Consider the following 24,289-nt stretch of genomic DNA (forward strand, 5'->3'; position numbering starts at 1 on the left):
GATTATTGTGTTGACTTGGAGCATCTTAATTTTCCTAAAATAAAGGTTACTAATGTGGAAAATGAATTAAACAAAGAAGAATTATACGAGGATATATGTAATAGGAATTTCCCAGATATTGATGGCGCTTTCAACATCATCGCGGACTACAGGAACAAAGCTGGAATCCGGTCATTGATACTCGAGCTAACCTCTGAGTCATACCTACATCTAAAAAATTGCGGATTTAAATTATACATTGGTTATCAATGCTGCCAAGTATATGATTTTTTTAATTTTAATTTATGCTATAAATGCGGAAGATCAAACCACAAACACAAAAATTGTAAGAATGAGGTTAAATGTTTTAGGTGTGCGGGTGATCATTTAACTAACACCTGTAAAAGTACTAACATAAACTGTCTCAACTGCGTGTACTATAATGAAAAATATCGGAAAAGCCGCCCAACTAATCATTGTGCTATGGATACATGTTGTGAATATATCTCTAATAATTTATATAATTTAAATAATACGTTACCTAATAACAATTTCTTTATGGTTCACCTAAATGTTAGAAGTCTAAATACAAATTTCAACAAATTAGAGTTATTTATTGAACATCTTGTAATAAAACCAGATATTATTGTCTGTACGGAGACTTGGCTCCTTTCTTGTTATACTTTTTTTGAAATGAATGATTATAATACTTTCTATAATAGTAGCAATAATAATAGAGCTGATGGCGTTGTATTATATATTAAAAATCTTTAAAACATGATGTTGAGATAGATGTAATTGATAACGTGAAAATTATCTCACCGATAATAAAATTGAAGGGTAATAAAAATCTTAAAATATCGGGTATATATAGATGTCAAGACATTCCTAAAGAAAACTTTATAGATGCAATAACTAAATTTTTAGACGTAAACAAGCATGGGAACAATCATTTTCTAGTTGGGGATTTTAACATCAATTTATTAAATTCTGATATTGCTACAAATGAATATTTAAATAATCTATTAGATCGTGGCTATATACCATATTTCAATGGTGTAACCAGACCTAATGACTTAGGGGGTACTTGAATCGATAACATTTTTGTTAAAACAAATATTGAGAAAATCAGATCCTTTACTTATGCCAATGTTTTTACAGATTATTATCCTATTTTTGTTGCTCTTGATTTGTTCCCTATAAAGTCTATGCTTAAAGAAACCTATTTCATTAACCACAATCTTATAAAAGTAAATAGTAGTTTACATGATTGGTCTCATATGCTCGATATAAAAGATCCAGAAGTTTTTTTTAAGCTTCTGATTGAAAATATAAAGAATATTATTGATGTTTCAAGATCCAAAGTAAATAAAACTAAAAACAATAACAAACCAAGGAGTAAATGGATAACTAAAGGTATTATAAAATCATGCAAAACAAAAGAAACTTTATACAGACTATGGAACTTGGATAGAAATAATGTAAAATTAAAATCTGAATATAACGCGTACTGTAAAATACTAAAGAGAGTTATAACACTTGCCAAAAATAACTACGAAAGTAAATATGTTAAAAAAATATCCAAAGATAGTAAAAAAATGTGGCAATACGTTAACACGAAAATAGGTAAAAAAACTAAAGCAACGCCTGTACTGGATTATCTAGTATGTAATGATGAAATCATATCCGATAACCAGGTTATTGCTGATGAGTTTATAACTTTCTTTAGTAATATTGGAGTTGAATTAGCTAATAAAATTGATAAACTATCGATTGACATAAATAAAAATGTTAAGCATAACCCTAATAGTATGTTTCTTACTCCAACTAGTTATACTGAAATTGAAAAAATCATAAAAGAAATGAAAGATAAATCGGGTGGTGTAGACGGCATTAGCAGTAAGATTTTAAAAATTATAGCCAAAGATATTAGTATACCTATAGAGCATATTTTCAATATATGTATAAATAAAGCTATTTGGCCCTCTGTACTTAAAAAAGCTGATATTATACCTATACATAAATCCGGGGACAAACACTTAGCAAGTAACTATCGGCCTATTTCTCTAATCTCAAACCTTGCTAAAATATTCGAGAAAATAATATATATATCCGGTTTTATGATTTCTGTAGGAAAAATAGTTTAATTTCTCCGAACCAATTTGGATTTATGAAAAGTAGAGGTACCAGTGATGCTTTAACTCTTACATCAGATTTTATTTATAATTTATTATTTCTAGACCTAGCAAAAGCGTTCGATACTGTAAATCACGAAATACTACTAGATAAGATCTGGAGGCTTGGGATTAGAGGAATACCTTACCAATTACTTAAAAACTACCTTTACGAAAGGGAACAATGTGTAAAAATTAATAATTGTATTAGTACAACAACTAATGTAAAAGTTGGTGTGCCACAAGGCACAATATTGGGTCCTTTGCTGTTTATCATGTATATAAATGACATCTTCAATACTCTACCGGAAATGGCTCTCGTAGCCTATGCTGATGATACTGCAGTGCTTTGCTCTGGTAAAAATTGGAATGAAGTTAAAACACGACTGAATAGATGGTTAGAGATACTAAATAAATGGCTACGAAGTAATCAATTATCTCTTAACATAGACAAATCAACATACATCACTTTTGGCAGTTATTGTGATAGTATACCTGTCAATTATATACTAAATATAAACAACAGAGAACTCACAAGAGTAGATCACAGCAAATATCTGGGTCTGTACTTTGATACACATATGAAATGGAATTTTCATGTGAACGAGCTGGCCAAAAAAGTCAGATACTTTGCTTTCCTCTTTTTCAAATTGAGTAAATGGGTTGACATAAAAATCTTAAAAACTATATACTATGGACTTTTCGAAAGTGTAATCAATTACGGAATAATTGCCTGGGGTGGAGCCTACAAAAATGCTCTGCAGCCTATAACAAATATGCAAAACCGTTTATTAAAGTTCTTTGAAAACAATTATGAAACTAATTTGCCACTTGACATCAAGAAAACTTTTATTGTTAAAACAATAAAATCTAAAATCCTGGATAATTAACTTATCAATATAGTAAATTTTAGCTATATATTAAGTGATTAATTTTTGCTCTTACTTGGTATAATTTATAATTTATATGTATAACTTTGTCACGCAATATTTGGTGTAATATACTATTATCCATGCTAGAATATTTATAATATTAGGAAATAAGCTGTTAAATATATTGTATTTGTAATGCCCTGGTTCTATGCACAGATGTTAAACATCTCTATAGACTTGTACCAGATGAAATAAATAAATCAAATAAAAAATAAATAAATAATTTTGTTTTGGCTTCCATTATTCATATATGCATGTAATGTGTTTCATATAATAATAATGAATAAAATACAAGTGAATTGTGCATGGAATGGGCAATAATGCTCAAAAGTTATATATCTATATACAAGTATACATATAAATCACGTGTCACGATGTGTCCGGGGTTATCTCCTAAGCTACTGAACCGATTTTAGTTTAGCACACTGTGTCCAGGTTGACCCAACATAAATGGTAGGATAGTTGAAATCTCAAATTTTACAATTTATAAAAAAATATATTTAAAAATATAAGCATATTTTTAAAATAAAAATTTAATAAACTTTTCATTAAAATGCCAAATGAAAAATTCATTATTTTTTCCATTAACAAATTTGTGTATGAATCATTTTCTATATTAAACCTAAAGTACAATTCCTTGGATTCTTATACCGGCAATTACGTGTTCGCCATTATTCGTTAATAATAATATTTTCACTGTATTAAATAATTTATTGTATGTGTAAAAGTACCATATTTAATGTATTGTATATCATAGTTATAGCATCGATAATCGAATGTACTATCTATAATATAAAACTGAATCACTGAATGTGTTGCTAAGCGCAAATCTCGAAAACCGATGAACCGATTTCGCTAATTCTTTTTTTAGAATATTGCTTGAAGTACGAGGATGGTTCCTACACAGAGAAAAAAACTGTCAGAGAAAGCTTAAAAACAGCACTTTTCTATACTCCCATACAAACGATTCGTAATCTTATATTATATATGTATATAAAAGAGAGTCGTGTTAGTTACAATATTTATAACTCAAGAACGGTTTATCCAATTTGGCTGAAAATTGGTGGCGAGATATCGTCTATTTTAATCATTCGCTACTGTTGTTAATGAAAATGAATACGTAAATTATCTATATATACTTGGAATGACAACACATAATCTTCGGTTGAAAATTATTAAGAGTAATTTCAATTCACCTCCCTTATGCTTTGGTATACGTTTGGTAATCAAAAAGATTACAGGAAACGTTATTGTAGCAACCATTGTGACTTGAAAATTTAATGGAGAAATGATCCTCTTGCCACGATTCCAATAATACTGTCAGAATTTAAAAATATTTATAATTTAAAACGATATACACATAGCCAATATAGTCTGCGTTCACCCGACACATTTTTTTAAGTGAAGTAAAAACACAATGTAAATAATTAATTCGGTTCAAATTTTCTGCATGTATTTCTTCTTTATATTCTTAAGTTCAAAATACAAAAACAAAAATATATATTCCTATTTTCATTTTTGTGATAACGGGATTTAATTTAAGAACAAGTAAACATAGTCACCATTAAGTCTGCGTTTAGCTTTAAAATTAGTTACAAAAGTATTAAAAATGTGCGACTGGGAAAATACGGGCAATTAATTAATTTTGTCCGTGTACAATAGTGCTGAAATTGGCTGGAAGTTTGGGGCATTTCGTATTTGGTTGCAGTTAGTATATGAAATATAACTTCTATTCTGAAATCTAACTCATAGTATACATATTTTATTATTATTAAATACTTACATTAAAATGAAATCAACACTGGTGTTATTAATATTACCGTCAAAGTCGGTATATTTAATTGTGGGGAGTAATTTTCAAAAATTAGTAAATTAGTGCGATAAAATTTGATTAGAGAACCACATTTCCGAACAAACGATGCTCTTTCAATATAGTCTATGGCTGTGAATGACGATGACATTCGTTACGCGCATTTTTTAAAATATGCAAAATTAAATGTAATTTTTCGATCTTTCTGAGACATTTTCTTAATATTATTTTCCGTAAGAACCTTCTACAGAGTATTAGAAAATCCAAAAAAAAAACAGCCAAATCGGTCTAGCCGTTCTCAAGTTATGGCGTGACAACGGGAAACGGGTTTCATTGTTATATATATAGATATATCACTTTTTAAACGATATTGTTCAGTTCTTTGATTTTTCCAAAAAAAATCGACTTTATATCGACTATATATAGATGAGCAAATTCAATGCGCTTTCGCCTGTTTACAAGTGAAATATATGTTTTCTTTCGAGCGACTTTACCATGATATCCAGCTTTTCGTAAAATTTTTCTAGCAGTTTTGGCACAAATTGTTTTTTTAATGTTATATTTACGTTTTCAATAATCTTTGTGGGCGCCATTCGAGGGTTAACTTTCACCATATTTATAATTTTCCGTTCTTCCCGGGCTGATAATATTTTCGGACGGCCAGGTTGCGGTCTATACGTTAAATTTCCGGGTTTTTTTTTTAATTTCTTACGACGTGCTGGACAAAGAATACGTTCTTCCAATAGTTTGCCCAATTTTTCTGAAACTTTCGTCATCTTCCTACAACTTAATGAAAATTTTTCTTTCCGCCAGACTAATTTCTTTTCCTTTGGTTTCCATTTTTTTTAATATTATTAAAACGCGTCACGAGCTTCTTAAACGACTTATTATATTAAAACACAATAGAATCTACGTAAAAAGAAGGAAGAAATTCACGAGAAGTAACGGTATTTCCAATTCAAACTAACTAAACGCAGACTTTCAGGTGCCTATATTTACTTGTTATTACACTAAAATCCCGTTATCTCAAAAATGAAAAAAGGAATACAAAATTTTTGTTTTTGCATTTTGAACTTAAGAATATAAAGAAGAAATACATGCAGAAAATTTGAACTGATTTACCTATTTACATTTACTTCACATAAAAATATGTGTCGGGTGAACGCAGACTTTATTGGCTATGTGTATATTATTGTTAAAAATTAAGAATGATCTAGCCTCTTCCATCAACCAACTTTTTCCACTAACTAACAACTTTGAAATTTACTCATTTGTTTCAAACTAGAATACAAAATTAATAAAATAAAAAAAAATCAACATATTATGTTTATTTGTGCTTAATAACAAATCGAAGAAAATTAGTATCAATCATTTTCAAATTTGGAAGTGATCCGCGGGGTTATTCTTACACCGGAAATAAGGTTTTTGTTTTTATTCATAAATACAATATAAATTCTTGTGCATCAATAAATGTGTACATAAATATGTATTTATATAATCAACATTTCAGCTTGTTTCAGAATGTTACGATACAAAAATTTAGTTTTGCTCGGTCATTTTTTCTGGCAGCTATATGCTGGAGTAGGCACTAGTTCGCGTATATACAGACAGATTCATGGACGGACATGGCTAAATCGACTCAGCTCGTCACGCTGATCATTTATATATAATATATATGCTTTGTAAACTTTTCGACGTTTCCTTCTAAATGTTACAAAGTTCGTGGCGAACTTAATATACCAGTAATGCCTAAAAAATTATTGGTGTGCATCAATACAAGTTCCCATATATGTGTATTTAAATGGTTTATCAATAGAATTTTGTTTTAATTTCTCTTTTTTTGATACTATCTATCTTTCTTTGAATAGCCTTAACAACCCTATTGACGTTTCAACAGGAAAGTTCTTTTTTGATAATTATTTAAATATTTCCGTAGATAAAACACGAAGGCGTTTAGTAAAAGCTCGGATTCGTATATACTGGGATTAGGAAATAAGGAAAAGTTTTCTGAAAGGAATTCCAACGTATTGGTGATAGCATTTTGGACCTGGCAAAGGCCTTAAATATAGACGAGCGTCGTGCACCCTCAAAAACAACACCGCTATCGGAAAGTGTTGGGCGCGTCGGTAGTATTTTCATTGGTATTGGGCATCTAAATTAAACTCGATACCATTCTTGGACCTACAGGTAATACGACACGAAAGTTAATCTCTGTTTAGTTGCATATGTATAAGAAATTAAATAAAGGGACCTTTTGCCTGGCTTTGAGATACTACAAAAGAAGACATTTCAGTATCTTCGAACGTGAGTATGTAGAAGAGTATGGTTATCGTGTTTGCGTTTAAAATCTTATCTAATGTCATATTTTGTGTTTTGTATGCTACTTATCTTTCAAACTCTCTTATCAATTTCGTTTATTATTTAAAAATATATGCATACATACGTACATATATACGTGCATTTATATATACCATATACACTTCTACCTAATGACTTCATTTTCTATGTTTTTTTTTAATTCAGAGGCGTCCTCAGTTTTCCTGATATTCTCTTAACACATAAGGGTGCAATACAAAAACGCAAAGAATGCGAACGTTTAACCTCTGATCAAAATGTCAGCAATGAACAAATGACCGATATAATTCCCTATGTTGTAATGACTGAAATGTCGCATTTTAAAGAAGAATGTAATACACATATGAAGCAGGCGCTCAGATCATTTATAGCAGAGCAAATTAAGTTCTATTCCAATCCCGGTAATAAGCTGCAAGGAGGAATATAAGTTTCCATCAGGAAAATTTTTGGTGATGTTTTAACAGCAAATAATACATTTGAAGTCCACATCGAGGCAACAAAACGATGAAAGGTACGAATAACTTATTAGCGTTATTAAGATACATTTTATTCATGTTTATATATATCTGACACTGTCTATTTACATAAAAAATTTCAATAAACTCATTTGTCTTCGCCTTTTTTTCTTTCAGGCGTCCTCGCATTGGTCTTTTGAGTTTGCTGAAATGCCGCAAGTCTCACGGAGCCTAATTAGACGAATACGGTGGTTGCGGAAAGATACGAGTCGAGTTTGTGGCAAAAAACTAAGGAAGCACTAGTACAGTGTGACATGGTGCATTATCGTGATGAAAGAACCAAGAGTTGTTCGGCTATAATTGCAGCTATTTGTGATGAATAGCTGGACGCAAACGACGCTAAATTCATATACTCTATACTTACACATTTATAATTGTAGTATACGTAATTATTCGTAATATTGTATAGTTAGATGTACTTCACTTGCTTAAGTATATATTTTAAGTGTGAATATTTATATTAAGACTGTATATATGTATATATAAATATATATATGGTAAGCGTATAACTCCACAACGCCTGGACAAATTTTAACAATTCTTTTTTTTTAAATGTTCGTTGAAGTCCAATGATGGTTTCTACGGCGTGAAAAATTCGAATAATTTCCAGGAAAATCCTAAAACAGCCTTTTTCCTTTTTCCAATACAATTGCCTTCCAACTAAAATCTAGTATTGCTATTCAATAAAGTTCATAATAAATTACAAGCACTTACTGTTGTCAAAGCAATGTAGGTGTTGACGTTGAAGAGTCAAGTTGCACTTTATTATCGCTGCACAAAGTTCAAATTCAATCATAATTATGTATCAGTCAAAACAGTATGCGTGATCGCTTTGAAGCATCTAATGATGCGTTTAGTGATAATAACGGGAGCCCGACCAAATTGAATAGTCAAAAAATGTAAGACCTATTGATAATTAGTACTGATTTTTAATTTGATTGGTTTCGCGATATTATTTGTTTTGTTTAAGTTCCGGAACGCGACATAAAATGCATCAGTTTTCACGTCATTACATCTGTCAAACAAACCTTAAATAATTCGCTACTGTTGATTGGAAATAAAAACATAAATTATCTAGATATACTCGGAATGACATCACATAATCTTCGGTTGAAAGTTATTAAGAGTAATTTCAATTCACCACAATTATACAACGGTACACGTTTTTTAATCAAAAAGAATGCAAGAAATATTATCGTAGCAACCAATTTGACTGAAAAATTTAATGAAGAAATGGTCCTCTTGCCACGTTTTCCAATGATACTGTCAGTTATTGTTAAAAATTAAGAATGATCTAGACTAGACGACCCCGTCCACGCGTATGCTTGTTACTGCTAACAAATAGTTTGTTAATTTGTTAGAAGTAACAAACGGCTTACCAAAACAATAACTCTTAGGGTAACTGATATTGCTGTTTTGATTAAAACACATGCACAGGTATCCCATTCGCTAATACATGTAAATTGCAGAGGTAACACATAGCTAACATATTCGGTAACACATGAATTTGTTACATCTAACAGACTGTTAATAGATTCGGTAACCAATATATGCCATACCGCATAACCAAAACAAAATCAATAATATACAACACATAAAAGAGGTATCATAGAAAGAGACAGCCTGCCATAATTGTAATTGGGTACAGCGGGAAGGACATTGAGGCGTCTGAGTGGTAAAGGGTTATTTTTTCCCCTTTCGCTGAGCAAAAGTAACCAATTTATTAACTATGTTCGCACCGACACAAAATTCGTGTTTTCATAGACAAAAGAGGTTTTCACGCGAAAACTTGTGTTTTCATCCATACAAAATCTGTCAAACGAAAACACAGTTTTCGCTGGAAACCCCTTCAAAACTTACATTCCACCTATTATAATCGGTGCCTGTTCTAGTTTAATCGATATTATTAGAAGACATATTTTGCCAGCCCTAAATGTCAGTTGACAATTTGTATACGTTCCATAATTGGCCTAAACGTACCCTACAAGAAACTGCTGATGGGTTCACTAATACACTCACATTTGATATGTCAGTACTGTTAATTTGCATTTGCATTTTGATATTCAGAACTATCCACTGTTTGGAGAATGACGTACGCAGAGCTATTGAGAGAGGAGGAGATGGCATCAAGTGAACATTTATTTTTATATTTTCATATTTTATTATATTTTTGTTGCATTCTTTTTTATATTTAAGTATATTATTAAAACTAATTTTGATTAAAAGTTTGAAACTTATTAAAGAAATAAAAAGTATATTATCTACTGCGCAAAAGAATTTTTCACTTCTGATAGCGTTTCAGTCATAACTGACCATTTTCAGCTATGACGGATTTATGATCAGCAATGACTCAGAAAAAACAAAACAAACAAAAAGAAAACAAGGCTCTTAAGAAAATGATAGAAACTTTGTTCTGCGCACTGACAAAATTTTTTCAGCTTTGACTGTCATATTACCCATCAGATGACCGTCACTGTTCTTGAAGTATGTACCCTACAAATGTAAACAAATAGATGTGTGAACTGTCAATGAAAACTCATCGAAAACACACAATGTCGGTCAGAACGACTTTGGTTCCACAATCCACAAATTGTGTTTTCAAGAGGATTTCAATTCGGTGCGAACATAGTATTATATGTTACACGAGTGAACAATAACAAGTAGTTAACACGTTTACTAATAGTTACCGTCTTGCAGGGTACCTTCCGAAATCGATCAAAAATCGATTATTGAGATTTAATATCACGGTTAGGTAACTACCCTACAAGAGGGAGGTATCCAATTCTCTACAACATTTGTAAAGTTTCACCTATTACACCACTATATATTCAAAGATAACTTTTAGGTTTCAAATTTGAAATTCTGTTGTAAGAGTAGCAACTTTCATCATCCATATTTTTTGAATGCGTAAAAAAGAGATACACGTAACGCTATTCCATTTTTCATCAACAATGGCCGGCATTATTTGGAAAAAATGTTTGAGGTAAGCGCTCTTTCTGATTTTCTTTTAAACTATATTGTTTAATTTTGTTTTATAGCATGAAAAGGCGTTTATAAAGAACGTAAGTACTTGAACTTGTACTTTGACGGAGAAAAGCTCTGAACTGGAAATCTACTGGGATCAATTGTGTCGCTATTGAGACACGTTGCGTGATATTTTTCCCAATGATGATTCCTCATTTTCTGCTTTAAAGTTGGAAGGTCCAATTACTTACATTTTCTTGCCCCTCTAGGTTGTATTGCCTTGCAATTTGCAGCGCAAGGTTTGGAATGTTCGAAAGATTTTCCACATCGATAAGTGCATTTCCAAAATCGCTCTGAGTTTGGGTAAACGTGCTACACAGGTGGCTATGCAATGTTTAAATTAAATACTTATTCATTTACCTTGTGTATTTGTTAAGTGTTTTTAGATTACACTCAACCCTTTCCATTTTGTTGGTGTGTCGTCAAATATCGCAACGTTGGGTGTGCGGCGTCGAGAAGGCTAAGGGTGTGCTGTGTCGTTTGTGGAAGGTAACTGCCAACACTGCTATTTGTCATTTGGCATTGTTATGTGAGGTTCATTCACCAACACATGTACACATTGTTTGAAAAGTTCCTGCGCTCGAAATAAAAAAATTTTGTTTTTGTTACGAAATATATTTTTTTATTCAATATAATCTTCCTTAACTTCAATACACTTATTCCAATGATCCTTCAATAATTTTATATCACCCCTATAATGAATTTCCGGAAGCTCTGCAAAATACCCGTCTACGGCTGTAATAGTTCTTCATTCGACGAAAAACGCTTTCCACGAAAGAATTGTTTCAGGTTTCTGATGAGGTAGTAGTCGCTGGGAGAATAGTACATTGGCTTTCTGCAGATAATCAATGAACAAAATTCCTTTTGCATCCCAAAAATCTGATGACATAACCTTCTTTCTTTTGGAGAACCAGCTTTAATCCATTGCAAACGTTCTTGTTTCAATTTAGGATCATGGTAGTAGATCCAAGTTTCATCCATAGTTATAAAACGACGCAAGAAATCGGTTTTAGTCTGCTTAAAACGCTACAAATTATGCTGAGAAAGAACCAGTTTTTGGTGAATTGTTAACGTGCGCGGCACTAACTTTCCAAACAGCTTTTTTATTTGTAATTCTCCATGTAAAATATGAAGTACTCGTTCGCCTGAGATGCCTATGGCATTAGCAATTTCACACTTAGTCAAAGTTTTATCTTCACTAACAATATTATGTGTTTGCGGTTTTTGCACGTCCTTCGCATTGATGTTCTTGAAGCCTAGTACAACCACGTTTCAACTGACGAGCCCAAAATTCAATGGTGCGTTTTGAAGGTGTCGACTCCTTATACACTTCTAACAATTGTTGATAAATGTCCTTTGCTTCTAAACCTTTCAAAACAAAGAATCTAATCACTGCTCTGACACGTCAACTTCAAATGGCTTGTAGACAAAAAATTAATTGACAAAATGACATTACTTTGCAATATATTTTTTATCATATTCGTTAAGCAAATTATTTGTTATGGGTAACAAATAGGTAACCTTTTCGCCACAAATATATTTGGATGGACATAAACATGACTTTGGCTGCAATGTCCCAGATGTCAACACAAATATCGATACAAATAAAAGAGTTTGTTCGCAGCGCAAGATGCACGTATATAAGCAAAAGTGTCCTCACCGTTGGAAGAGCAGTTCGCAGCATAAGATGCACGTATATAAGCACTGGTGTCCTCACAGTTGAAAGAGCAGGATGCACGGATATCGCAGGTGACCCCACATATTTCGGAAGAACGGGATAGAATTAAAACTGAAGTGGATGAATTGAAAAATCGTCTCTAGGAGCTACAATTAAATCGGCCAATTATGTCGTCCGCTTCTGCCAAGATAAAACCTCCATCCTTTGATGGCACTGTTCCGTTCCATATTTTTAAGCTTCAATTCAAAAATACGGCATCTTCAAATAATTGGAACGCTGAAGATAAAGTAACTGCATTTTTCGTTGCATTAAAAGGATCTGCAGCGGAGATATTACAGACCATTCCAAGCTGCGAGGCGAGTAGTTATGAAAGGTGGATGGGTGTATTAGAAAGACGGTATTAGAGTGAGCATAGGAAGCAGATCTTCCAAATGGAGTTGCCATATCGCCGCCAGAAAGCTAACGAGTCGTTGCAGGAGTTTCTACAGAGATTGAGAGGTTAGCTCACTTAGCTTATGCACATAAATCCTTGGAATACAGGAGAGGAGGGGAGAGAACACAAAAATACAGACCTTCGTCAATGGAATACGTGATAACACTACACGCTTCGCTGCGTTTGCATGTCCAAAATTGTTTTTGCGGAAACCGTTTCGTATGCTCTGACAACAAAGTGACAACGGAGGGCAGTTGCACAGCTAATGAAAAGATAGAGACAGTAAAGGACTGGCCCACTTATAAAGATTCACATGAATTGCGGAGTTTCTTTGGACTGTGTACTTATTATCGACAATTCGTTTAAAATTTTTCCAGCATAGCTAGTATCTTCCATGAACTCACGAAAAAGAACAGAGATTTTGAATGGAATTAAGAACAGGAGGTGGCTTTCCAACCTCTGAAGAAACGGTTAAGTACTGCGCCAATGTTAGTAGGAGGCGTTCCATCACAAGTCATTGATGGGCATGAGAAAGTGGTTGCGTATTACAGCCAGACAATAAGCAAGCCAGAGAGATATTATATTATTGTGTAACTCGGAGGGAATTACTGTCGTTGGTGAAGAAAATAAAATATTTCGATTACCAGTGAGGACAGGTCATGCAGCATTAAAATGGCTTCTACAATTCTCAGAACCCAGAAGGACATTTGGCACGGTGGATTGATGGACTCGAAACTTAGGACTTCTATATAGAACATCGCAAAGGTAGTAGTCATGGAAATGCTGATACCATGTCCCGCCGTCCCTGTACTTTGGAATGCAAATATTGCTCATAAGCTAAGACCACATTATAGATGTCCGATTAATGACTATAACATCAGACTGGGATCCGGAGATGCTACGGAAATATCAGCAAGGATTGAAGATGAATAAACGTCGGACGAGAGAAGAAATAGCTGCAGAGAGCCCAGTTGCAAAGGCTTATTGGGAACAATGGGATAGTTTAAAGTTAGTGTCTGTCTGCTTGCATCGCATATGGGAAAGCGAAGATGAGCAAAGTTCCCGAATTCTGATGATTATTCCGAAAGTAAGAATTTCCGAAGCTCTCAACGAGCTGCACAATGGTCCAAGTGGAGGACACATGGGTATCACTAAAACCTTGGAGAAATTAAAACAAAGATTTTATTGGGTTGATTATCGTCAATCAGATGAAGCAGTAAAATTCAGGTGCGCCATTTGACCGAACTGCCATCGATGTAAATGGCCCACTTCCTATCAGTAAATTAATAAATATGTTTTCATAGTCATGGACAAATTCAGCAAATGGTTAGAGGTTTTATTGAAGGCGATTGAGTATTGTTCTATAACCCGCAACGAAGGAAAAGGCTGTCTCCCAAATTACTGTGTAATTGGGAAGGACCATACCAGGTTATTAAACGACTCAACGATGTCGTGTATCGCATACAGACCATTGGAAGACCAAGGCATAAAATGCAGGAGGTTCATCTGGAACGGTTTGCAGCGTTTGGTACCGCAAATATGTCTAATCGGGACGATCATGGTGGAGGACAATGTGGCGAACACGAATACCAGAACAAATCAGAATCGACGATAAACTGTCAGAAGCAACTAGACAGCGAACTCGTTGCCAAAATGTTCTAGAAACGAAGTGTTGTTAAAGATCTACTACAAGTATATAAGCGCTGCCAGTCTGTGCAGCAAACATAGTTCTCATTGAAGTGTTGCCGTGTTAAGAGCAATGAAGCTATAAGCAATAATAGAAATAAAGGTAAGTGTCCGTTACAGTACTGTTATTGTAACGGATTTCTCGATAAATCGTCTACCTTGTAACTCACTCCTAAGTTCGATCACTGGATTGTTAATGGCTATACTTATATATATTTCTAACTCCAACAACTTAACACTTATTGCTCGTTATTCGAGCTTACAACTTTTTGTTTATGTCTCAATTGCTCTTAACACGACATCACTCCAACTAGAACTGTCTGTCTGCTGTACAATCCGGCAGCCCTTATATAGTAAATCTTTAACAAAAGTTCGCTACTAGAACATTCTGGCGACTACGAATTCGCTGTTTAGTTGCTTCTGGCAATTTATCGTCGGTGCGATTTTGTTCAATTTTCCGTGTTCGTCACAGTATGAACTGAATAATAATAAGTCGCTAACACGTTCGCTAACAGATACCAGTCTTGCAGGATAGTTTCAAGTTCTACATACCATTATAATCTCATAAACCGTGTGGTAGAAAGTCATACAAATATATATTTTTTTATTTCTTATTTATATATTCACAAACTACTTATTATTTATATATTCACAAATAAATATTAGTTTTTGCAATATATTTATTAAAATGGTTATGTACGGATAGGAAGAGTTTCTCCAGATTAAGAAAATATATACATTTAGCTGCCGCTGGTTTAAGATATTTGCATTATCATATGCATTCTATTACTTCAAGTGCGTGTTTTTTTGATTTATAATAATTTTTACCCTTATATATTTAACTTCTATAACTAACATTTCACTATATCGTTTATACATCTTTGTTTTATAATAAATGGAGCGAATCTAACTTTAGTTCTATATTTAACTTTGGTTCAATTCTTTTTATTGGCCCAATAACAAAAGAGTTGCATTCTAACATAAAATCAGTGTTACCTTATCTACTTATTGTGACGAACACGGATGATGGAACCAAATCGAATCGACGATAAATTGCCAGAGCAACTAGACAGCGAATTCGTAGTTGTCAGAATGTTCTAGAAGCAATGTTTCGTTAAAGATTTATTATTAAGGGGTTGCGAACTGTCGTGTTGAGAGCAATTGAGACATAAGCAAAAAGTTGTAAGCTCGAATAACGAGCAATAAGTGTTAAGTTGTTGGAGTTAGAAATATATATAAGTATAGCCATTAACAATCCAGTGATCGAACTCAGGAGTGAGTTACAAGGTAGACGATTTATCGAGAAATCGGTGTTAAGGTGTTGGAATTAGAAATAAAGATAAGTGTATAGCCAACAAATTGGGACTTTTGTTTAACAATCCAGTGATCAAACTCAAGAGTGAGTTAAACTTGTAGGCAGACGATTTATTGAGAAATCCCTTACAATTGGTGTCAGAAGTGGGATTGTCAAATAAATTCCCAAAGAAAGAATTTTTTTAAAATGGCATCGTTTTGAAGATTCTACAAATGAAAAGGAGCTGAAAAAAGGTAGTTTAGCAGCAAACGGAGTCCGAATGACAATCACGGTTACGAATGGCTATGGAAGCAGAAAACATTGATGTTGACGAATATGTGTTTGGAATTAGAAGAAGAGACTCAGTGCTCGTCAAAGATTGTGGACATGAACATGATTTTTGCTGCAATTTCGCAGATATCAACACAAATATCGACACAGTTTAAAGAGTTACGAGAGGCTATGGAAGCAGAAAACATTGGTGTTGACAAATATGTGTTTCAATTGGAATTAGAAGAAGAGTAGTTCAGAATTGGAAAGTGTAATGCATGAAGTGGAGTTAAACCAATGAACAACGAGTGGAGAAATATATTCAGAAAGCTCAGTCGCAAAAGCATATTGGACAGAGCGGAGCAGCTTAAAGTTGGTGTGTGGCTGCTTCAATCGAGTATGGAAAGCGAAAATGGGTAAACCTCCCAAGTAATTATGGTTATTCCAACGGTTTGAATTCCTGAAGTTCTTAACGTGCAGTGCAAAAGTCCAAGAGGAGTTCACTTGAGAATCACGAAAACTTTGGAGAAATTGAAGCAAAGGTTTTATTGGACTAGTTGTCGTCAATCAGCTATGGAGAGGATTGCCAAATATGCTAAGTGCATTGCAGTTAAAAGATCAAGGTTAAGGAGTCATGGCCAGATAAAACAGCACAACTCGGGTGCGCCAGTTGAGCAGATAGGTGTGGATGACGATGGTCCATCTGGTAGCCAAGGACCATTTCAACGAATGGCCAGAAGTATACACAATTCCTAATCAAGAGGCGAAACCAGTGACGGACGCATTCATCTACAAGTGGGTTACGAGATTCGGTGTTCCAATGGAGTTAAATTCTGATTAAGAATGAAATCTCGAGTCAGCTTTAAGTTAAGGAATGTATCAGAAACTAGGTCTCCGGAAAGCAGATAGAATTAACTCCAAGAAGAGAAGGACGGCTGAAGAAGTTATTTCTAATAGGTGGAGGGCAGTGTGACGAACACGGATGATAGAACAAAATCGAATCGACGATAAATTGTTAGAAGCAACTAGTTAGCGAATTCGTAGTTAAAGATTTACTATATAAGGGATGCTGGATTGTGCAGCATACACAGTTCTAATTATAGTGTTTCCGTGTAAAGAGCAACTAAGCTATAAGCCAGAATTTAGCAATCAAACCAAAAACAAATTTCGACCGCATATTTCTGGTAGTTGGAACTAGCAAAACATTCCTTATTTCGATAATCCTTGCTGAGGTACCATCAAGAATTGGCATCCCAATGGCCGTTGCATCATCTGGCATCGGAGCAGCTTTATTAAATGGAGGTAGAACAGCTCATTTGGCATTTAAGGGTTGTTAGGGACCTAACCAAAACTTTATCGGCAACATGTTGAAAAATGGTTTCTCAATATCTGGTTAGCAACATTCTGTCAGTTAAGTTCTAGTAAACTGTTCCGAATAAAGGAGCCTTGGTTAGTTTCTAACCAGAAAATTAAATGACACCTGTCCGCTGTAAAATCTTAAGTAAAAATCAGCAGCATAAATGGCTTTCGGACGGGGACTTTTTTGTCGTTCATTCTCATTATATGTTATTTAAGTATTCACAAGGTGTCATATTGTGTCATATCGCCATATTGTTTTATTTTTTTATGACTGTCATATCAACACTGTTGTTGTTTCCCATGCAAAATTGAAATACGACAAATACAACATGGCGAGGTATGTTTTTGAGTGTACTATTCCTTCAGCTGTATATGTTTACGTTTTTATTGTTGACGTTTAAGTGCCTAAAATTAATAAATAAATTAAATTTCATAAATTTCTTTAATAATATGGAAGGAAACCATGATATTCCAGTAAATTAAGTTAAAGAAAAGTAAAAACCAAAACGCCGCCATTTCAACATAAAGAAATTTTATTTTTGTCACTTTCTCGGGGCATTTTTGTATTCTTAATTTTTTACTACTAGCTGGTGAAGTGTATTAATATTACACAATATGACATACAACAATTAAGGGGTGCTCACATGTGTCGTATTTTTTAAGATTCTTGAAATACGACATAAGACATAAGACAAAGCTTGTGAAATGCCTATATGCATATTTGCATTCATATATGCATATATCATACAAAAAAGAGGTAATAACCTTAATATTTTCGAAAATTATGTAAATATTCCTTTGAAACCGAGCTCTGTTGCAACCATGCAAAGCATTTTAAAATGAAAAGAAAACGACGAATTGCATAGCAACGAGCTGTTACGAAATAGATCACATAGCGTTTCTTCGTTTTTCCTCCTCGTCCCCTCGCTTACGAAAACCGGTTTTGACAGCAAAAAGAGTCCTCTTCTAAACATGTAGATATACAGTTATGCGTGTTCACAATGCAAGTTTGTTCGCAATAATCAAACTATTTGTAGGTAAGCTAACCACAACTTGGCGAAAACGGTTCTGTCAGTCAAAGCTGGTGTATTGAGAAAGTGGGCCTTATTTTATTAGTTTATAATGAAAAAGTTTAAGTGAAATGAATAGAATAATGTTGCGTAAAAAAATTTGGATTATATTCAACTAAACGCATTCATCTATTGACAATTATTATGGTTATCGAATTCACTTCTCCCACAAAAATTTTTTGACACCTTTTATATCCGAAGGAACATTTAAAAAACTCGTTTTTAATGGGTTACTAGAGGATCTCGTACACGAATTGCTGTGGCTAAGGTATACATTATTTATAAACTATTCAATACAGTAAAATTGTATTTATGAATAAAAACGAAAACGTTATTGCCGGTGTAAGAATAACCCCGCGGATTACTTCCAAATTAGAAAATTATTGATACTACTTTTCATCGATTTGTTATTAAGCTCAAAGAAATATTATGTTGATTTTTTTTTATAAACTTTATATTCAAGTTGGTAACTAATGAGTAATTTTCAAAGTTGTTAGTTGATAACATTTGAGTAATTTTTAACAATAATATTCATAGTTTTTCTTTATAAACATTTTCAAATTCAAATTGATTTAGCTCTTTTGTATTGCATTGTACATCTGGCAGTATCATTGGAAAACGTGGCAAGAAGACCATTTCTCCATTAAATTTTCAAGTCAAAATGGTTGCTACAGTAATATTTTTGATTACCAAACGTGTACCGTTACATAATTAAGATGGATTCAAATTACGCTGAATAATAATAGGTGAACCAATTTTTAACCTAAGATTATGTGATGAAATTCCGAGATTCTAGATAATATATTGTTCCAATTTCCATTCCATCTACAGTAGTTATTTAAAATGCATCTGGTAACTTGCAACAACTATTGCAACTGGAAACTATTTTAATCAACTTCTACATTTTTGGCCGCTAGTGTAGTTAGTTGATCCAAAATAATTAATTTTTATTTTTCGGAACGTACTCTCAATTAATTAAGCTTTTTATTCGTTATACACTGCGTACTTGTTAAATTGCATTGTTTCTTAGGGTGGATCAGTTTGTAATTGTTTGCACACATTTATGGTCCATTGAAGTGTTTCACCATCCATGATAAGACAGCACCACTGAAAACTTCATCGTTGCCGTTTAAATCGTGCATTGTTCTGTGCAATGCTTAGAGAATATTTGCGAGCTATTATGCTCTCATCTCAAATTATAATTGAACTTTTTATCAACACTGCTCTATTCCGCTACTTTTTATATTAGAAGTTGCGTTTGGTTATTTTTGAGTGCCTCTGCGTCATTCGTCGATAATTTAGCAAAGTAGCCGCAACGCCTTGTCGATCCATGCGATTTCTTATCGGTTCCACATGGCGCGTCCTAAAAAAGACAGCCTTTTTCGGTAGCAACATCCACTATAACCCATATATTTATGTATATATACAAAAATTACTGTACTCTTGCAGTTGCAATTATTATTATTATTTTTTTTTAAGTTCTAAGCTATCTCCTCAGCCAAATCGGTTAAACCGTTCTAGTGTTATTAATAGTTTAACTAACACGACTCGTTTTTGTATACACTTCATTTTTCAAAATCAAGATATTTTGTACTTATAAATTCAAACAAATACAACTTTCGCATTCAGAATCCCTTTTAACCATTCACTTAATTTCATTTATTCTAATCATTTCACTTAAAAAATTTCCCCGAAAAAAGTAACGGGGAAATCTTGTATTTTATCAATCTTAATTCCTTTCAGCATTCCTTGTAAGCTAGGAGAAGCTGACTTGCTGAGGCCCACACGTACTTCTTTCTCGAAGAACGTTATCAAAATTATTGATAATTTTAAAAGGGAATTAAAAGTTCAAATCTAACGCGTTTCTTGAGTCATGGTGTAGATGAGATGAAATCAGATTCTCTGTTCAGATGACTCCGCTGAAGCTCTTTAAAAGTTAAATTTTTCCTCTGACCATTCGGACGATGTGTTGGGTGCATTCAATTCGACTGCGAATGTAAAGTGTTGGTGTGTTTATCGTCGAGGAGACAAGCTAGAGCGTTATAAAGTTGGATCTCAACCTGTGTTCCTGTGTGTTAGGGTTCCCTGAGCCAATAGCTCATCGATTGTTCTTTGAATTTCCAACTTCGCCATAAACGAGAGTCTTCTCGAACTAGTGTACACGGGATTTAATTTTCATTGAGTAAACATTAACTTTCGGCCCTTCTCGTTTAATTGTGCATATATATTGTACAGTGGTAGCAGACTGGCAACTAGCTAGTGGGTTTCTATATAAATCAAGAAAGCGAAGTGCACGAACAAAACTTATTTTGAGCTCTTATGTTAAATAACTCATTTGGGTTAAAACTAATTGTCTTTGTTTGGCCCAATGCTATTTGCATTTTGTTTAAAAGGTCACGCCCAACCAGCACTGGTACAACCGCACCTGAATCTGGCAAAATAGAAAAATTGTGGAGCAATTTGTGCTGACAAAATATAAATTTACATGTGAAAATACAATAAATTTTTAATTGTTTATTACCGATTCCACGATATTGTGTCAACTTTTGTTTACTGCTGAGTTTTACTGATTATGACACGTAAGACCGTTTTATGAAACTAATGGGACCGCCAGTATCAAATAAAGCAAAAAGAGAAATTATACAATATAAGTGCACTTTTTTTTATTGAGGAAGGCAACACTCACCAAATTATTTGAAGAAAATCGTTCTGCCTGTTGACGGACTTCAGGATTTGCATCATCTCCTACAGCGGCTGCAATATTCGGTTGTTTCCTGGTGTAGCGAAACGAGGACAGTTTTGGCGTGTGTGGCCGATTTCGGAGCACATGAAGCATGAAAACGGTGGACGTCTGGGAGCCGTACAAGCATTCTGATGCCATGTTGAAAGCAACTAAAATAACGTACGCTGCTTATATCCACTTGTCCACTTAAAGCTGGTTTGGCCTTTGTCTGGATGGTCGCTTGGACTGTGAAAGTTTTCCGCTCGGTACATAAGTAGATTTGTCATTCAAACAATCAATGATTATATCATCCAAATCAGCTTCAAGTACTTTAACTCGGCTAGCAATATATTGCATTTGGACAATGTATTATCACGGTGTTTCTGCTGGTTTAATACGACGCTAAAAATTTTAAAATGGGCGTGGCACCGCCAACCCTTAGGTGAAATCCTATATCTTAGAAACTATCGAACTAATGTCAACCAAATTTGGTTATGTGAGGTTACCCAGCCATTCCTATAACACACTTTGAAAATGGACGAAATCGTACATCGACTATAAAACTATGCAGCTAAAAGCAGGTACTATCCAAAAATGCCCCTAAAGCTATGCAGCTTAAAGCATCAACGATCCATGCTGTTATTTGAATAAAAAATTTACTCAAACGCATCCTTAAAGAAAGTGAAAAAACTACGTGTGATTAATAGTAAGTATGGTTTAAAATACTAAAAAATACGAACTTAAAGAACATTAAGCTAAAAGGAGAAAAATAATATAGGTTTAAAAAATTAAAAAACACGCTTTTAAACCACTTCAAACTAAAAAGCGAAAAAAAAAATTCCTTATATAAACTGACAGAAATATTGACCGATGGTGTGCGATTCGGTTCAGATGGTGTGCACACGATTAAACCGGTATCGATACAATTTCCAGCAAAATATAGCTATGGAACTGCCGAGAGACGAATGTTACCAGTAATCCTGAATTGGGCTTCAACCGTCCACAAGATGCAAGGTTGTACAGTTGATCATGCAATTGTTTATCTAGACTCGCGACTGGTTGCTGCTGGACAAGCTAATGTAGCACTTAGTCGTGTGAGATCTTTAGACGGTATTCGGATTGAAGAACTTGATTGCTCTAAGTTAACAGGAAAAACCCCGTGCAACAGTGTAGCTTTAGATGAAATTACTAGTGAATGAAAACTTGCACCCGATATATTAAGAAGCACATCCCACGTTAACAGCCACCAAACAATTAAAGAATTAAAATATTATTTGTATTTAGTTGAACAATTTAGTTTATTATTCGAATTTTATTATGACGTTGTACACAATAAAATTCCTTAATATACATGTTTATATATTGAACAAATTATAATAAAGGAATCGAATATCGAATTTTAGGTGTTGACGCGGCGCAGTGTAGACTTGAAAAATTGAGTTGCGCGCAGGATCGCTATTACTTCGATTGAGGTGGAAAAGCTGCGCTGATCATTCCTTTTGTTAGCTGGTGATGTACACACGCGGTGTTCTGGTGTGTTGTACACTGTCCTATGTGGTGTCATCTGGTGTGGTGTATTGGTGAGAATGTGGTGGGCATTATTAGGGTGCGCCAGTTTTTCCGAGTAGAGTGGTGTGGTTATTTACTGAGGCTTAGCTCATTTAAACATCCTGGGCCCCCTAAGCGAATATTTTGCCTAGTGTTGCACATATTTGCAGTAAACGTTCCAGGTATCTCGGCGTACTGTTGGAGTAGCAGAGCGCGCGGTATGCATGATAATGCAGTAGTGGTAGATCCATATTTACCTGTACGTGTAGGATGGAATTTTGATTTTGAAATGGATATTATGTGTATCGATTTGGAAGTTAGTGCGTTAAGCAAGCAACGTTGTTTTGCATTTATTAGATTGGTGGTTATGACGACGTATTATTAGATGGTATAATTTTGTTTATTCATTTTATTGCCGGTTATCTACTATTACTTTACTATCGGCTTATAGGATGGCGACTCCACGCCTAGCTCAAATATGGCCAGAATGGGTGCTCCATTGAAACCTTTGAAGAGGGATATTGCGAGCGTAAGATTTGTGATTTATGGCTACTTTTTAAGTGGATTTGTATTAAAGTATTACAAGTATTTCCCATAAACCACCAATACGAGGAGGGCTTAGATATATGCAATTAGAGCGACCTTTGCTTGTTGTAATTTAAATTGTTTTATATGATTACAAGGTGGCAACACTTCAAGCTCTTAAGCTGTAATTTTTTAGCTGTGTACATTTGTGTTTTTATTTTAAAAAATTCTTGAAGTTTAATTGATTTTTATTACCGTGTTAATACAAATTTTTAGTGATTAAACTCTCAGTTTCATGATAAGTATTAAATGTTCTGTTTTGTGCGGTATTAAAAAGTATTAAAAAGTTTAAACTTTTCAATTTTTGGTGCCGAGTCAGCCTTTTGTTTTATTTAATTCTATTTTCTCACTTTGTTTATCTTATTTACTTCTTTATTCACAGCTGTGTTGCGTTTAGCTTTTTATTTGTTACAGTGCTTCTAAAACTGCTCGCTATATTGCTTCTTCAAATTGTCTTGGTTTTAAACTTTGATAAAAAAAATTGTTCTTAATTGAATTTATTATTTTTAATATTTTATTAACACACTAATTTATTATTTATCTATTAAATTTTGTTCTACCTACTCTTTTATTTGATCTTCATTCTTGTGGTTTATTATGTCTTGTAACTTCCCCAATTGTAACATTAAAGGCGAGTCAGATCGCTACGTTTAATGCTGGCTTTGTGATGGGCTTGCCCATATTAAATGTGCTGGACTGACTGGTAGAATCTTAGATTCTATTATCGACTGTAAGGGATTGCGTTGGTCCTGTTTAAATTGTAGATCTATTGAAATCGATCTATTTAAAGTTTATAGGGAGACACGCAATGGCTTTAACGAAATCGGTCGTGATCTTGTAACCCTCACTGAAAAA

The 24,289-nt window shown here is 33.7% G+C and overlaps 1 protein-coding gene and 1 long non-coding RNA gene across 11 annotated transcripts in view; one reads left to right on the forward strand and one right to left on the reverse strand.

Moving 5' to 3' along the window:
• LOC118683628 (putative 115 kDa protein in type-1 retrotransposable element R1DM) overlaps positions 1–8,614 on the reverse strand; it is a 36,299-nt gene extending 27,685 nt beyond the window's left edge. For 5 of the 6 annotated variants that reach the window (XR_011397276.1, XR_011397277.1, XR_011397275.1 and 2 more), the window contains exon 1: positions 8,480–8,614. The gene's annotated coding sequence lies outside the window, so the exon portion shown is untranslated. The remainder of the gene's footprint in view (positions 1–8,479) is intronic. The other variant, XM_070112445.1, reaches the window with a different exon arrangement.
• LOC106625439 (uncharacterized) lies at positions 6,451–11,402 on the forward strand. Of its 5 annotated transcripts, XR_011397280.1 has the most exons (7): positions 6,451–6,658; positions 6,832–7,082; positions 7,419–7,761; positions 7,883–10,748; positions 10,804–10,827; positions 10,999–11,109; positions 11,167–11,402. It is a non-coding gene; the product is annotated as an uncharacterized lncRNA (long non-coding RNA). The 5 variants fall into 5 exon arrangements; XR_011397283.1 differs by lacking the exon at positions 6,451–6,658 and having other exon boundaries at positions 6,742–7,082; positions 11,176–11,402; XR_011397279.1 differs by lacking the exon at positions 6,451–6,658 and having other exon boundaries at positions 6,743–7,082.
• Positions 11,403–24,289: the final 12,887 nt, after the last annotated feature.

This window comes from Bactrocera oleae, chromosome X (genome assembly GCF_042242935.1).
Source record: "Bactrocera oleae isolate idBacOlea1 chromosome X, idBacOlea1, whole genome shotgun sequence".
Lineage (NCBI taxonomy): Eukaryota > Metazoa > Arthropoda > Insecta > Diptera > Tephritidae > Bactrocera > Bactrocera oleae.